The sequence below is a fragment of the Myotis myotis genome, unplaced genomic scaffold (genome assembly GCF_014108235.1).
Source record: "Myotis myotis isolate mMyoMyo1 unplaced genomic scaffold, mMyoMyo1.p scaffold_m19_p_10, whole genome shotgun sequence".
Lineage (NCBI taxonomy): Eukaryota > Metazoa > Chordata > Mammalia > Chiroptera > Vespertilionidae > Myotis > Myotis myotis.
In genome coordinates, this window is record NW_023416314.1 from 49,857,882 (window position 1) to 49,871,979 (window position 14,098).

At 41.3% G+C, this 14,098-nt stretch overlaps 1 pseudogene; it reads right to left on the bottom strand.

Moving 5' to 3' along the window:
- Window positions 1-4,253: 4,253 nt before the first annotated feature.
- Window positions 4,254-4,362, bottom strand: LOC118665620 (annotated as a pseudogene).
- Window positions 4,363-14,098: the final 9,736 nt, after the last annotated feature.

Below are 14,098 nucleotides of genomic sequence, written 5' to 3' on the forward strand. Positions count from 1 at the left end.
GAACATACTGTCACTAGAAAGATATAGCTCCTAACTATAAATAAATCAAACTGGCCTTCAGGCCAATTGCACCAACCTCATTAAATTTAGTTATAAAACTCTCTCAGAACCTGCTCATTCTAGGGTCCAAAGTCTGCTTTCTGGACTAGCAAGCCTCAAATTCAGATTTTACAATCAGGTGGCTTCCCTTCGGAAATCTTACCAAGCCCCACCCCACCTCCCTTTATCCACATTGTTGGTCCAGCTCAATAGGCCTCCTGGCAGCTAGCTCTCCTAGCAATGCTTACAATAATGACATACTTGCTGTAGACAATAAAACCAATTTCTGATATCTTGGCATCTCTTTTACTTTCTTGAATAATATGAATACCAGTTTCAAAAGTGAGATTCCTTCAGCCCCCTTGATATTCTTGTGTAGTAAAAGTTGTGGCTGTGTTCTGGAAAAAATAGGCATAATACCAATAAACAATGACTCTAGAATCCAGCCTCTCCCAGGTTTTTACTGTGTTGAGACAAAAGAACTTGATTCTCTCACTCCTGGACAATTAATTTTTCTGTAATCTCTGTGTACATTCCTTATCGTTCTATGTTTGAAGGCCTGTATAACCTGAATTGCCACTTTTCTTTTCAGAGTTAAGAGGGAAATACTCGTGTCACTGTATTTTAAGTATTAAGTCCTTCCCCTTTCTCACTTTTTATAGTTTCTAAAACTTTGCCTTGAATTTCAAGTTCTTCTGGCCAATATAATTCTAACCTGGCTGTCAATCATTTTTAGTAACTATTGTAACTGAGAGCCTTACTTTACAACTCAAAGTTCCTGAAACCCTACATTGAAAACTACAATGGATTAGTGAGTCAAGTATAACGCATGCCAGCATCTTCTTATAAACCAGAATGAAAACCAAGGTTTCCTCTTCATTGTTCAAACTTTATGAACATGATTTTGGGGTGATTATTACAGTAAATAAATCCTTAACTTTAAATAAACGGGTAGGGTAATTTGTGAACTGACAAAAATTTTGTCTTATTAGATAGCTTGGACTTAGTGCTTGCTTTACAGAGCACTGTTCAGGGACATAGAAATCTAATGCCTGAACTCCATGAAATGCACATTTTCAATTGTACTACAAACTTCCAAATTGCTTTTCAAAATTCAATGTATTAATTTATAAGAAATTTATGAAGGGATTCCTGTTTCTTCACATCTGTCCTAAACACTATAGTAGCAGACTCTATACCTGTCAATTTGTGGGTTAACCTCTCCCTTCAGGGATCAGATTCCTGCTCTAACTGGCTATCTCATTAGATGAGGAACCCCCACTTTTAACTTAGCACAAGACTTTTGACCCTTAAGTTCCCTGATAAGATATAATTCCACAGAAGTAAAATAAAAATTTTCATTAGTGGGCCAATAATTAAATATGGATTTAACCACTTATTTTTTTTTCTGACTCTCAGTAAATGTTTTAAACATAGTCTCACAATAGTAAGACATTGTCACCAGAAGTCCATTATGCACTACTACCTACTACCTGACACATAAGTAGGTCTTCAATAAATATTTGTTGAATAGAAAGAAATGTCACTATGTAGCAATGTACAAATACAACTGGATGTCTCTCTCTCTCTTTTTTTAATCTTTACCCGAGGATTTGTTTTTTAATGATGTTGGGGAGAGAGAGAAACATTGATGTCAGAGAAACATTGACTGGCTGCCTCCCGCAGGTGCTCCAACCGGGGATCAAACTTGAAACCCAGGTATGCGCTCTGACAGGGAATCAAACCCGCAACCTTTTGTTCTATGGGCTGATGCTCAAATCAACTGAGCAACCAGACCAGGGCTGGTTATTGTTCTTAATTCTTCTTTGCTTCCCTGACATGAATTACTGGGTCTCATCAGTTCTACTGTACTGAGAGAGCTTTTGTGGACCTGTCCTCCTCTGAATTCCCATTGCCCAAATTATGGCCATTTAGGTCTCCTGTCTTTGTTTCCCATTTTCCCATCCCAAGTCTTTTCCCTACTTCCAGTCCAACCTCCATAAGGCCACTAGAGTTATCTTTCTATAGGTCAAATAAAACAATGCCAGCCTTCATTAAACATTTCAATAGTACATGGCAGGCAAGGCTTTTCATAATCTTTCGATGTATTTTTCCAACTTCATCTCTTACTACTTCTCATCAAGCACTCTGGCCCTCTATTCTCTGACTTGGAAAAGTAAAATTATCATATTTCAACTTGTTGATTACTCTTGCATGGTTATGTGGCATTCTGCATGCTCATCTCTGGCTGGAAAAGACTCACCTAACAATGTTCTTACTTGTCTTTTGGGATTCAAATATTTTCTCTTCTGTAAGCCTTTCTTGACTCCCATATTCAGTTTCTCCTGTGCTCCCATGCAACATTCTATTGACTTTTCTTAACATTCCATTGACAGCATAACTCTCACCAGAGGCTATTTTCCCATTGATTTTTAGAGAAAGGGAGGGGAAGAGACAGAGAGAGGGAAACATTGATGTGAGAGACACATTAATTGGTTGCCTCCCACATGTGCCCTGACCAGGGTCAGGGATAGAGCCTGCAACCAAGGTACCTGGCCTTCACCAGAATTGAGCCTAGGACCCTTTAGTCCACAGGCCAATGCTCTATCCACTGAGCCAAATTGGCTAGGGCATAGCACTTATATTTTATTGCATTCATCTTTTTGCCATCTTGACTAATGCTGTCCAATAGAAATACAAGCTGCATGTAATTTTAACTTTTCTGGTAGACACATTTAAAAAAAAGGGGGGGCCTGGCCAGTGTTGCTCAGTGGATAGAGTGTTGGGCCTTGAACCAAAGGGTCTCTGGTTCGATTCCCATTCAAGGACATGTATCTTAGTTTCCGGTTCAATCCCTGGGCCGGGTTGAGGCATGTGAAGGAGGCAACCAATAGATGTGTCTCTCTCACATGGATGTTTCTCTCTCCCTCCCTTCCACTTTTTCTAAAAATTAATGGAAAAAATATCCTTTGGTGAGGATTAACAACAACAAAATAATAATAATTAAAGAATTCTAAAAATGAAACAGATGAAAAGAATTTTAATATTTTCATTTAACTCAAATATATCCCAAATATCGCCACTTCAACACATAAAATTTGTTATGTCTTTTACCTTATTTTTTGTAAGTTTTCAAAAATCCTGTGTGTTTTGTATACTTATAGTACATTCCAACCTGCCACATTTCAAGTACCCAATACTGTGGTTGGTGGCTTTCAGATTGGACAGTTAGTGTAAGCTTCAAAAGCAATCACATCTTGTTCATTTTTGTATTCTCAGGTGCCAAACTTGTAAGAAATGCCTAATAAATGAATGAGTAAATGAATGATGATAAAATAGCTTGCATTGGCTTACCAGGTGAAAGGCCCTGTGATAAGCAAGATACATAATTGTTTATTCCTTTCCTTACCATCAAGTGGCTGGTTGGCATTCAATAGCTAATGAACAGTCATTAAGTAATTAGGTAGCCTTTGGAAAGCAACCTAACTTCTAATGATCTCCATTTACTTATTTGTGAAAGGACGGAGGGGTTGGGCAAAATGACTTTTTTTCTCCAGGCAGAAGCTTTATTTATTTTTCTAGCTTTTGTTCTTATTTTATTTTTAATTAATTTACTTATTTTAATTTACTCTTATATTGGTTATATTATTTTCAGGTGTACAATATAGTGATTAGACATTTTTATACCCTTACAAAGTGATCACTCCACTAATTCTAGTAGTCACCTGTCACCGTGTAGAGCTATCACAATATTATTGACTATATTCTCCTTCTCCTTTTCACCCATATCCCCAACCCTCCCTTCTGGTAACCATTCCTTTGGTCTCTGTTTCCATGAGCCTGTTTTTGTTAAATTTAAAAAATTTTTCAATTACAGTTGACATTGAATATTACATTAGTTTTAGGTGTACAGCATAGTGGTTAGACATTTATATAATTTATGAAGTTATTTCCACTCCCATAAGTCTAGAATCTACCTGACACCATACATAGTTATAATATTATTGACTATATACCCTATACTGCCCTTTAAATCCCCATCACTATTTTGTAACTGCCAACTTATACTTTTTGATCCCTTCAGTTTTTCCACCCAGCTCCCAACGCCTTACCCTTCTGCCAACTATCACTATGTTCTCTGTATCTGTTTGTTCTGTTCATATAAATGAAATCATGTGGTATTTGTCTTACTCATTTCATTTAGCATAATACCCTCTAGGTCCATCCATTAATATACTGTCCTCAGATGGCTGACATATCAGATATTAAGCTGATTAAGAATAGATACTACACTTGATCTTAGTCTAAGGGCCAAGAAGCGATGCAACGTGATTCTTAAGCCCAGTTCTAAAATAGTGTGGATTATAAATAAGTGGAGAGAATGGGTTAGAAGATTTAGGAAATGATGTTGCACAGTGGAAGGGCATGTGCTTTGGAATTAGACAAACTAAGTTAGACTTCCCGCAACCATTACTCAGTTATGTAACCTCAGGCAATTTAAATTCCCCAATCTTCCACTTCCTTATCTGTAAAACGGAGACATTACTACCTATCTCATTGTGAGGTTTGGAAATAATATCTGCAAAGTGTTTGGCATGTTAGTATATTTTTGAAAATAGAAGATAGACATTATTATTGGTTCTGGGAAATCTTTCACTTTAATTATTATTTTTCCTTAAGATTTAACAAGCTTAAAGGTCACCCTTTAAGAGAAGATTTACCACGGGCCAGAAACTATGCTAGGTGCTTTAAAATATGAACTCACTCAGCTTCATTGCACCCTTATGAGGTAGGTGGTATGACTGTCATTTCCATTTTACCTTTGGGAAACTGAGGCACAGAGGATAAATAATTTGCCCAAGGTCACAAAGATAGTAAATAGTAGTGCTCAGATTCTACACCCAGGAGTTCATTTCTAGAATCAGGACTTTTAATCACTGTGCTCTATTCTTCTCAAGCCAAACTTTGCCTAATTCATTAAAAAAACACACACAACACTTCAATTTTGCTGTTTTAATAAATATCATCACAGCAATTAAATGACTTTGTTTATGGAAAAACGCTTATTTGTGCCCTTTCTGAGCTTTGGAAAATAAGAGAGTAGGGACTGAGTCAAGTATAAGTTTTACTTACTTCAAGAGTCATATTTAAAAAAAAAAAAAAGTCATACTTTTGTATATACTGACAATTTGTTACACATAGGTGTGGTTTGCTGCCTGAAGTTCTTCTAGTTCCAGGCCTTTGCAAATATTTCTGGGAGGAGGCCTTTCTTAAATAGTTCAAAGGTGTGAGGTACTGATCTTAGAGACTTTAAGCACAGTTCTTAAAAAACATCACCCAAAGACCAGGAAATAGGCAAGTCAGAGACTGTGGCTTACACCTTAGACATGCTGTGATATTTGAATACAGATGACGAACTAGCAATTCCCATTTCTGGGCATTTGCAGCAGCTATGCTCTGACTCATGTACAAAGGGTATAAATTCCTAAAAAATGTAAAAAAAAAGGAAAGGAGACAAGATAAAGAAGAGATTAACTTCCAGGTCTCAGGGCTCTATTGAGTTACTATAGCCTAACAATGAAGTCAAAACAATGCCACTCTCAAAAGAAGGCCAAAATGTTCACCTAACCAGATGTGGGAAGAAATTGGCCAGCAAGATGATTGATTATTTTTACAATGATGTTTGGAAAATAGATAACAGATGATATGCAAAGAAATGTTGCAAATACTGTTCTTCCTCCCAACACCTGTGAGCTAGGACACTTTTAACCATAAACTGGGTCTAGAGGAGACAGTTGAGAAGGTAGGGGAGGCAAAATTTTACTTCTACCTTCTTAGGGTTTTTCAGCTGGGCCTGAGAATTAAACTGATATAAGACAGATTAACAGGAGAAAAGTATACAAGACATGAAAGCTCTCACAAGAAAATAAAGATCTAAAAATATGGCGTAACCTATAGGCTTTTACATTAGATTGCACAAAGAGAGGCAATGGTGGAAAAGTCACTAAACCAGTGGTTCTCAACCTTCCTAATGCCGGGACCCTTTGATACAGTTCCTCATATTGTGGTGACCCCCAATTTCATTGTTACAAATTGAGTATGATTAAAGCATAGTGATTAATCACAAAAACAATATGTAATTATATATGTGTTTTCTGATGGTATTAGGCAACCCCTGTGAAAGGGTCGTTTGACCCCCAAAGGGGTCACAACCCACAGGTTGAGAACCTCTGCACTAAACTATATGAGGAAGCTAAAGGCAGATAAGTATTAAACTTTTTAAAAAATTTATTTATTTTATTTTTTCCATCACCATTTATTTGCCCTCTTCCACTTCTCCCCACCGTCTCCCCCCTGCAATCACCACTCTGTTGTCCATGTCCTCGAGTTTTCTTTCTTTTTTTCCTCAATCAAGATAAGAATTACTTTTTTTGTATTAAATATTTGTTCAGATTATTACATTTGTTCCTCTTTTTTCCCCCCATAACTCCCCTCCACCTAGTTCCCACCCTACCCTCCTCCCTCACTCCCCACCCACTGTCCTTATCCATAGGTGCACGATTTTTGTCCAGTTTCTTCCCGCATCCCTCTCGCCCCTTCCCCCCACCAAGAATAGTCAGTCCACTCCCTTTTTATGTCCCTGATTCTATTATAATCACCAGTTCATTCTGTTCATCAGATTATTCACTTGATTTTCAGATTCACTTGTTGATAGATGTGTATTTGTTGTTCATAATTTGTATCTTTCTTTACCTTTTTCTTCTTCTTCTTCCTCTTCTTAAAGGATACCTTTCAGCATTTCATATAATACTGGTTTGGTGGTGATGAAGTCCTTTAGCTTTTTCTTATCTGTGAAGCTCTTTATCTGACTTTCAATTCTGAATGATAGCTTTGCTGGATAAAGTAATCTTGGTTGTAGGTTCTTGGTATTCATCACTTTGAATATTTCTTGCCACTCCCTTCTGGCCTGCAAAGTTTCTGTTGAGAAATCAGCTGACAGTCATATGGGTACTCCCTTGTAGGTAACTGACTTTCTTTCTCTTGCTGCTTCTAAGATTCTCTCTTTGTCTTTTGCTCTTGGCATTTTAATTATGATGTGTCTTGGTGTGGTCCTCTTTGGATTCCTTTTGTTTGGGGTTCTCTGCACTTCCTGGACTTGTAAGTCTATTTCTTTCACCAGGAAGGGGAAGTTTTCTGTCATTTCTTCAAATAGGTTTTCAATATCTTATTCTCTCTCTCTTCTGGCACCCCTATAATTCTGATGTTGGTACGCTTGAAGCTGTCCCAGAGGCTCCTTACACTATCTTCGTATTTTTGGATTCTTTTTTCATTTTGCTTTTCCGGTTGGGTGTTTTTTGCTTCTTCGTATTTCAAATTGTTGACTTGATTCTTGCTATCCTCTAGTCTGCTGTTGGGAGTCTGTATAATATTCTTTATTTCAGTCAGTGTATGCTTAATTTCTAGTTGGTCCTTTATCACAACCTCGAGGGTGTCATTAGATTTCTTGTAGGTCTCATTAAGTTTATTGGCAGTTTCTAGAAAATTCTTGAAAAACCTTAAAAGTGTGGTTTTGAACTCTATATCCAGTAGTTTGCTTTCCTCCATTTCTGTCATTTGTGTTCGTTTTCTTTGTCTCCGCATTTTTTATGCTTCCCTGTGTTGATACAGTGGTTTTCTGTGCTAAGTGTCCTCTAGGGCCCAGTGGTTCAGTCTCCCCAATTACCTGAGGAGGACACTCTTGGTGCACCCCCTTGTGGGCTGTGTGCACAGTCTTGTTGTAGTTAAGCCTTGATTTTTGTAGGTATCACTGGGAGGAATTGACCTCTAGGCCAATTGGCTGTGAGAATCAGCTGTGTCTGCAGTGGGAGAACTTCTGTGCTGGAGACACCCCTCTGGGGCAAGACTTGCTTCAGTGGGGCTTTGGTGCTCACTGAGTCTGCCCCCTGAGTGTGTCCTTTATGGACCCGAGGAGCTGCAAACTGGATGGTCCCACTCTGACCTCTGGGTACATTGGGCCCTGGATCTTTAGGGAGGTGCTAATCTAGCCTCTGCCTTAGGCTATCCAGCAAAAGCCTCCCTGCAGGGCTTGGGCAGGGTGGGTCCCACAGGATCAACGGGGTGGGGTTAGCAGTTATGGCTGCTCTCAGAGGCTCCGCTTCTCAATGTCCCAGTAATCGCTGCAAGCCCCTCCGAGAGAAAGCTGCCCTCGAGTTCCAACCGATGCCAGACAGTCCTGCTTCTCCCGTATGAGTCTGGGTCCCCAGAGACTCGCCTGGAACTGGATCTCAGAGCCTGAGACTCCCTCCCAATTGAAAACGACAACTGCGCCCTCAGCCGCCAGCCCGCTCCATGTGCGCCTCTGTACCTTAGTATTTTACTTCTGCACTGCGCCTCTTCTGAGTCTCGGTATGCTTTTCTTTTTCCTTCCTAGTTGTAGAATTTCCACTCAGCCAGCCTTCCTATGGTTCTGGATGATGTCCGTTCCATCTTTTAGTTGTATTTTTGAAGTGGTTGTTCGAGGCAGCAAATTCCAGTGTTTACCTATGCCGCCATCTTGGTTTCTCCAAGAATTACTTTTAAAAGGTCTATTTAAAACAAGATTCTCCTGGCTTTGATTCCCCATGAAAGGACGAGTTGAACAAAACCTTTGAAGTAGAAAGTTTTTCTGAAAGAAAGGGCATATTGAGCCATATGCCAGCTGGAAAAAGCACCGGGTTTTGAGGTATGCAGTGGAAACTGCCAGCAGTAGAGCTAGGTGGAGAGGCAAACATGTCTGACATCCTGGGGTTGACCCGGTGCTTTTATAGAATGAGTAAGTAGTTTTGAAAGAATTTAGATTGGTTATAGATAGAGGGGGCAGGAAAAGGTGAAGCAGAACTAGTTTTGGGATAGGTATATAGTCTGTAAGAAAGTATTTGCTCTTTCTGGATTGGTTGTGGGCAATACTTTGGAAAGTTCATTCATCGGCTATTCTATCTAGATAACTTCAGAAACAGCTTCTTGGAATTAAATTCAAAATTTCTATATATATTCAGGAAAATAAGCTGTCTTTTGTTGCTTTCCCCTCAAGGTTTTTAACTGATTAACCTTCCTTGTGTCTTCCTCCTATCCTCTGCCAGCTTGTAGTTTAATTTAGGACATCTCAGAATTTTTTCCTTGTCAATGGTGTCTTCTCTCCTGGTGTAAGGAGGACATTTTTATACCCTCTTTCCAGGAAGAAAAAGGGGGATTAGAATACCCTTCTTGAACCTGTTGTATTTTATGTGTCTTTAGCTCTAAATAATCCTTGTGCCAAAGTGGCATATTTTGAGGTGGTGTTTACTTTTAAGAAACAGAAAGTCAATGGCCAGGACACAAGGAATGATTTAGCACAGCCAAGACTATAGCAGCTCCATTTTTGTTCCACCTAGATTAGGCTGTTGAATAACCAAAGGTCAGATTATTCATCTCTTATTTCACAGATCTCTGAAGCCCTCAGGATGGATATGGGCATTAAGTTTCACCCTTTGTTTAGAGATGAGGAAATGAAACCACAGGGACCTGTGTACTTGCTCCATCTGCACACAGTATTAATAGAAATGCTAGAAACTTGGTAGAGTTTTTTTTTGCTTTTGTTTTTAACAAGCTTTAAAAATATGTTTAAAGCGGATCAATTCTGGATGTCATAATTGAGTACAGAGCAAGATAGAGATCAGCAAATTAACTGCAGAGCATAACTACCCTTACTAGAAATTTGGCTCTTGCTAGTTGCCTGAAACTCTCTATGAAAATTAGCATCTCTGATGCATTCTAGAGAGCTGTGATGGGTTGTCAACTGCAACCTCAAAGTTGTGCCCCCTTTAGTTTTGTCAAAATAAACATTTTTAATGAAAAATGGTTTCTTTTAAATAGTTCACACTCGACATTGTCATGAAATCAGTACAGAAGCATGGTGAAAATAATTAATTCTGTGAGTTCCCTGAGACATATGTGAGATTCTGTGCTACTCACTGTGGGGAATACAAAGAAGCATAAGGAGCAGGCAAAAGGACTTGATCTTGTTTTACAGGAGGCAAATGTGGCATAGTAGAAAGATTAAGGAGTTTGCCATCAAATAGATCTAGAGTTCAATCATACTTCTGCCACCTAACAGCTGTGTGACTTTGGGCAGGGTACTTTGTCTCTTTGAGCCTCAATTTTTTCTCCTATGAAATTCAGATACATAGATACTGGTAAATGCTTGCATACGGTTGTTGTGAAGATACAGCTGTTAAAAAATTTCAACTGAATAAATTGAACGATCTAATTAGCTTTATTCAATGATTCAGGCAACATCCCATCTAGCAAATAGGAAAGAGATCCCAGGAGCTATATAAAATGAAAGCCTTTTATAGGGAGAAGGGGGCAGAGAAACGAAGTTTCTAGCAAAGAGTGCAACATTTCAGGCAAGGCCCTTTCCTTTGGGGTGTCTATTGGGCGGATTATCTCACTAGTGTTGACCAGGAAATTACAGATTAACTGGCTGAAAGTTACATTTCCTCAAAAGGCTGAGATTAGTTAGGTTAGGTATTAAATATCAGTTTCGTGACTGTATTTTGGGCCTGTTGTCTCTTTTTAACAGAGTGAAGAACGTCAGCAGATCTGTGTTTAATAAGACATTGAGGGAAAATATGTTAGAAAATGATACATGCTAAAAGAAAAGTGTTGCCCTAGCTGGTTTGGCTCAGTGGATAGAGCATCGGCCTGAGGACTGAAGGGTCCCGGGTTCGATTCCTGTCAAAGGCACATGCTTGGGTTGCAGGTTTGATCCCCAGTAGGGGGCATGCAGGAGGCAGCCAATCAATGATTCTCTCTCATCTTTGATGTTTGTATCTCTCCCTCCCTCTCCCTTCCTCTCTGAAATCAATTATATATATATACTAGAGGCCCGGTGCACAAAAATTTGTGCACTGGCGGGGGGGGGGGGGTTTGTCCCTCAGCCCCACTTGTGCCCTCCCACAGTCTGGGACCCCTCAGGAGATAACGACTTGCTGGCTTAGGCCCACTCCCGGGTGTCAGAGGGCAAGCCCAATCCCTAGGTGCCTGCCCCGCAGTCCCTGGTTGGGCTCAGAGCAGGGCTGAGTCGGGAGTTGGGGCGCCGCCCCCTGTCATGCACAGAGCATGGCAGATCAGGAGGTTGTGATGCCACCCTCAGTCACACTCAGGGTAGGGCCAATTGGGGGGTTGGGGCGCCGCCCCGTTACACTCCAGGCAGGGTCGATGGGGAGGTTGCGGCGCCACCCCGTCATGCACAGAGCAGGGCAGATCAGGGGGTTGTGGTGCCACCCCTGTCACATAAAGAGCTGGCCGATCAGGGGACTGGGGAGCTCCCCCCTTTCACGCACAGAGCAGGGCCGATCAGGGGGTTGTGGAGGTCCCCCCCTGTCATGCACAGAGCAGGGCCTATCACGAGGTTGTGATGCCACCCTCAGTCACACTCAGGGTAGGGCCAATTGGGGGGTTGGGGTGCCGCCCCGTCACACTCAAGGCATGGTCGATGGGGAGGTTGGAGCGCTGCCCCGTCACCCTCAGAGCAGGGCCGATCAGGGTGTTGGGGCACTACCTCCTGTCACACTCAGGGCAGGGCCGATGGGGAGGTTTCGGCTCCACCCTGTCACACACAGAGCAGGGCCCATGGGGGTTTGGGGGGCCACACCCTGTCACACACAGAGCCGCAGGGCGATCAGGGGGTTGGGGAGCTCCCCCCTATCAGGCACAGAGCAGGGCCGATCAGGGGATTGGGGCGCCTTCCCCTGTCACAAACAGAGCAGGGCAGATAGGAAGGTTGTGGCCCCACCCCCTGTCACACACAGAGCTGCAGGGCGATCAGGGGGTTTGGGCGCTGCCCCGTGTCACGCTGCTTCAGGGGCCAGGAGGCCTTGCGGCTCCGCTGATCCCGGGGCTGGGAGGCATATTACCCTTTTACTATAAAGGATAGAGGCCTGGTGCACGGGTGGGGGCCAGCTGGTTTGCCCTGAAGGGTGTCCTGGATCAGGGTGGGGGGCCTGCTTGGGTGCCTGGCCAGCCTGGATGAGGCGATGATGGCTGTTTGCATCTGGTCACACCCCCTTCAGGGTGGGGGTCCCCACTGGGGTGCCTGGCCAGTCTGGGTGAGGGGCTGAGGGCCGTTTTCAGGCTGGCGGGTGACTGAAGCTCCCAACTGCTCCTTTTTTCCTTTTTTTTTTTTATTCTTGGATTTATGGCTGTCACTGGAGCTGAGAACCGGCTTTAGCTGTGAGACCTCGCTGTTGAAAGCAGGTTTCTGGCTTTGTTTACTTTCTGTATTTGAAACTTTGTTGTGACTCCAGCTCTGAGATCCCGGCTGACTGAAAACAGGTTTCTGAGGTTTTGTTTAGCTTCTATATTTGTAACAATGTTTTTTAGCAGCTCAGAGCCCAGCAGCGGCAGGCGGGGAAGGTTGGAGTCCTCCGTCACTGAAGCAAGCAAGCCTCCTGCTCGTGTCAGTAGCCTGGCTGCCAGCCGCCATCTTGGCTGGCAGTTATTTTGCATATCGCCCTGATTAGCCAATGGGAAGGGTAGTGGATGTACAGCTAATTACCATGTTTCTCTTTTATTAGATCGGATATATATATATAATAAAAGTGTTTCTTTAGAGCAGGAAGAGGTAGTATTTCTGTTTTTAAAGATGCTATAAAATTCTGAGGAATTCATAAATAGCTATAACTACATTAAGTGTAGCATATTTGTTTTGGTGCTTCTTCCTATGTATTTTTTCATTATTATATATCTCTCCTTAGACTGTAGTCTATAATGGTACAGGTGTTTTATATTTGAATAAAATTACAATGAAGTTGACTCCAATATATGGCCGTCCACTTTTTAGGGCTCTTGTTGAAGAACAATGGGAAACACATTTGAATGAATTACTTTTTTGGTTTTATTACATTTTATAGGTTAGACCAGCCGTGGGCAAACTACGGCCCGCGGGCCGGATCCAGCCCGTTTGAAATGAATAAAACTAAAAAAAAAAAAGACCGTACCCTTTTATGTAATGATGTTTACTTTGAATTTATATTAGTTCACACAAACACTCCATCCATGCTTTTGTTCCGGCCCTCCGGTCCAGTTTAAGAACCCATTGTGGCCCTCGAGTCAAAAAGTTTGCCCACCCCTGTGTTAGACTCTGAGCAAAATTCTTCATTGCCTTTTGTGAAGACTATTAATTGTAGATATATAAATTCTTTGAATTAACTTAAGAATGATGGTGCATGATAAGGGACACTGTCCATATAACCTGCCCTCCCCATGAGATTGTACCGTCTTGGAGTGTGAACCATTGTTTTAAGTCCTCCTCTAAACAGCAGGCTGTCGGTTCGTGGGGGTCTCTGCTGGAGGCACATGTTACATACTGAGATGAATTCATGCTCTCAATGCTAAAGTTACTTTTGAAAATCACAATGTATTCATTAAGCAATTACTTCTTACTGTGGTTTCCTCAGAACTAAGTATGAATTTATTTTTGTATTTATAGCTATTTTAAGAAGATATTTGCACCCTAGCCGGTTTTGCTCAGTGGATAGAGCACTGGCCTGCAAAGGGTCCCGGGTTCGATTCCAGTCAAGGGCACATGCCTGGGTTGTGGGATCTTCAGTAGGGGGTGTGCAGAAGGCAGCCAATCAATGATTCTCTCTCATCACTGATTTTTCTCTCTCTCCCTCTCTGAAATCAATAAAAATATAATAAATAAAAAAGATATTTGCACAAAAATTTAAACATTTGTAATGAAAGTATTCTCCAAAAGTAGTACCTAATTATAGAGGGTGTGCTGATAAACCTTAACAGTGTACTCTAAGAAGATGCCCGTACATTCCCTAGACTGGGTTATATCCACTTTATTTATATGTATTCCCCCATCCGGCATTATCTTGGAATTATCCGTTTATGTCTGTCTCCCTATTACAACCCTTGCTCTATGGAAAATACTCTTATCTAATTTTATGCGCCTAGTTCAGGAACAAGGGCTTTAAACAAAGCTATTTATCTGAACTGAACAACTTAATGATGAAATTACTATGAATCC